The following is a 2,748-nucleotide window of genomic DNA, read 5'->3' as shown; positions in this document are numbered from 1 at the left end:
GGAGCTTGCTCTCCAGAAAGATGCTCTCCAGATGAAGATGCTCTCCATCTTCAGAGTCATTCCCAGTCTCCCTGCTTGAAAAGCATAAATCTGCTGTAAGAGGGCAACTCCACCACAGCCTGGGCACCCTGTATGACCTCCCCTCTCGCTCTCCTGCCCCTGGGAAACTGCTTTTACCTGAAGGAGCTTTTTATTGTATCTATGGGGTGGGCAGCTGTGGTCCCATCAGACCAGGGCTCGTTCAGGGCCAGCCCAGCTCAGCCAGAGCTCTGGACAGAAAGCCTCCTTCCTGCCTTCCCTTAGCTTGCTGCTGACACAGACGCAGAATCTGCAGAGAACCCCCTCACCGGGAACCAGGGGGTCTCTTGCCTTTCCCACTTCTGAGCCTCAATTTCCCCATCTATAATGTCGGAGAGGACTGAAGGCTCTCGGAGATACCTGGCTCTGCACCAACCCATTCAGGATTTGGGAGCTCAGAGCAGGTGGGGATGGGGCTGTGGGGAGATATAGGTGTGAGCGGTGGCCAGGGGACAGGGACAGGCAGGGTGGCTCCATCAGGGCGCACCCGCCTTCACAGACTCTCTCTGCACTGAGGGTTCTCAGATATTTTTAGGAAGGTTGGCGCCTCCTGGGCTGTGATTCATTAATACAGCTGACAAGGATCAGCACTTTTTGAAACGGCAGTGGGAAGTTGAGAAGGTTCCGTAGTGCGGCTGTGAGGAGAAGGGGAGAGTCCTGGTGTTTCTAGCCAGAGCTGTGTGTGTTGCAGGGAGGTGATTAGAGAGTGGAGGGGAGTGAGGTGTTGCAGGGAGTGGGCAAGGGTCCTGGGAGTATCCATTTTGAGTGAGGGACTTGGTGCCCAGGGCAGGGCTATTTGACCAGGACAAAACAGAACCTCTTCAAAGCTTTGTAAGTGTTCTAGAGAGATGCTCCTATGTGTGTGTGTGATGGAGGAAGTCAGTGGGGACATTGTGACATCATGGACCAGGCTTCAGGGCCTCTTTTGCTGATTTCAATACATATTTGCTGACCTCCTACTGTAGTCATGCCCTGAGCTGTGAGGCCCATTTATTTATTGCTTTTTTGTCCATTGTATCAGATAAAGTTTTCAATGAGCAATAATCACGCTTTGGATACACCTCATTAGCTATGATACTGCCACTGTGCAAAGCTGTGTACTCATGGAGCCAGTGCCTGCTCTGTGCTGGCCCAGAGGCCAGGCTCTCATTCTGACTTCAGTATACTCTGCTCTGTGACCTTAAACGAGTCTCTTCCCCTCTCTGAGCCTTAGTTTTCTCCTCTGACAAATGAGTGTGGTGTAGTTTCTTTCCTGCCTGCCTCACAGTAAACACAATGGAGGTCAAGGCATTTGATTAACATCAAAACACACTATTCTTGTTATTCCCACAGCATCCAGGCCCCTCCCCACCTCACAGCCCTCTTGGAGGATCCCCCCCCACCCAGCTGCTTCTGGCCTGCCCTTTCCCACAGGGCTCTTGGCTGGAGTGAGGAAGGAAGTGGGTTGCGCCAGCAGACCCCACGCTGGGCCAAGGTGGAGAAGGCTGCTCCCCAGGCCTAGGGGCCACCCCAGGTTCTGCCACTTGCTGCCCACCAATGGGATTGAATTCATCAGGGTTCTCCAGAGAAACAGAACCGAGAAGATGTTATGTTAGCTCAGGACGTCATAGGAAAAAACCACAGACTGGATGGGTTGAACAACAAAAATTTGCGTCTCATGGTTCTGGAGTCTGGCTGTCCAAGATCAGCAGGCCAGCAGAGTCAAAGGCCGGGGACAGCCCTGTCCTCAAGGCCTGATTAACCCCAGTTAACCTCCCAAAGTCCTACCTCCTAATACCATCACACTGGGGAGTTCGGGTTTCAACATGTGGATTTGGGGGGACACATTTGGTCTGCAATAAACATGTATGTGGAGAGATTTATTGCAAAGAATTGTCTCACAAAATTACAGAGACTGGAAAATCCCAATCTGCAGTGTGGGTCTGGCTGAAGGAAGGGAAACCTCTTCCAGGGTCCAAGAGTGGCCTCTTGTCTAACACTCGGAAATGAATTGTCTGAGGAGACACACATGTTGACAAGGGAAGAGACGTTATTGGGAAGGGACGCCTGGGCGGGGAGCAGAGGGGTAAGGGAACCGAGGACTGCTCTTGGGTTTTATGGTGATGGGATTAGTTTCTGGGTTGTCTGGCCAATCATTCTGACTCTTGGTCCTTCCAGATGGCGCACGCATTGCTCAGTCAAAATAGATTCCAGCGAGGAGGATTTGGAGAGGTGGTAGGATACCTGGCGTCTCCTTTTGACCTTTCCTGAATTCTTATTGGAATAGTTGCATATTCCTTACCAGGACCTGCTGTCATAAAAGAACTCATGCAAGCGGTTACCATGGAGCCTGGCCAGGCAGGATGGGCAGTTTCAGTCATTGTTTCTCTCTAACAGGTCAGCAGGCTGAAGATCCAGCAAAGCTAATGCCCAGAAGACCTCCTGGCAGAATTCCGCCTTACTCAGGGGAGGCTGGGCTTTTTGTTCTATTCAGGCCTTCCAATGATTGCATAAGGCCCACCCGCATTACAGAGGGCTATTGGCTTTTCTCAAAAGCCTATTCAAATGTTAATCTCATCCTAAAACACCTCTCCAGTTGACATATAAAATTAACCACCATATAGCTGGGTGGGCCTAAACTCTGGGAGCTTCTGGGGGCCCTGGAGCCACCTTTCCCATTTAATCTTTCTG

At 51.3% G+C, this 2,748-nt stretch overlaps 1 pseudogene; it reads right to left on the bottom strand.

Moving 5' to 3' along the window:
* Positions 1-1,090: 1,090 nt before the first annotated feature.
* On the bottom strand, positions 1,091-1,173 carry LOC114114292 (U4 spliceosomal RNA; annotated as a pseudogene).
* Between the last annotated feature and the right edge of the window lie 1,575 nt (positions 1,174-2,748).

Source organism: Ovis aries, chromosome 3 (assembly GCF_016772045.2).
Source record: "Ovis aries strain OAR_USU_Benz2616 breed Rambouillet chromosome 3, ARS-UI_Ramb_v3.0, whole genome shotgun sequence".
Taxonomy (NCBI): domain Eukaryota; kingdom Metazoa; phylum Chordata; class Mammalia; order Artiodactyla; family Bovidae; genus Ovis; species Ovis aries.
The sequence above is the reverse complement of the archived record's forward strand: the minus strand, read 5'-3'. Positions and strand labels throughout refer to the sequence as shown.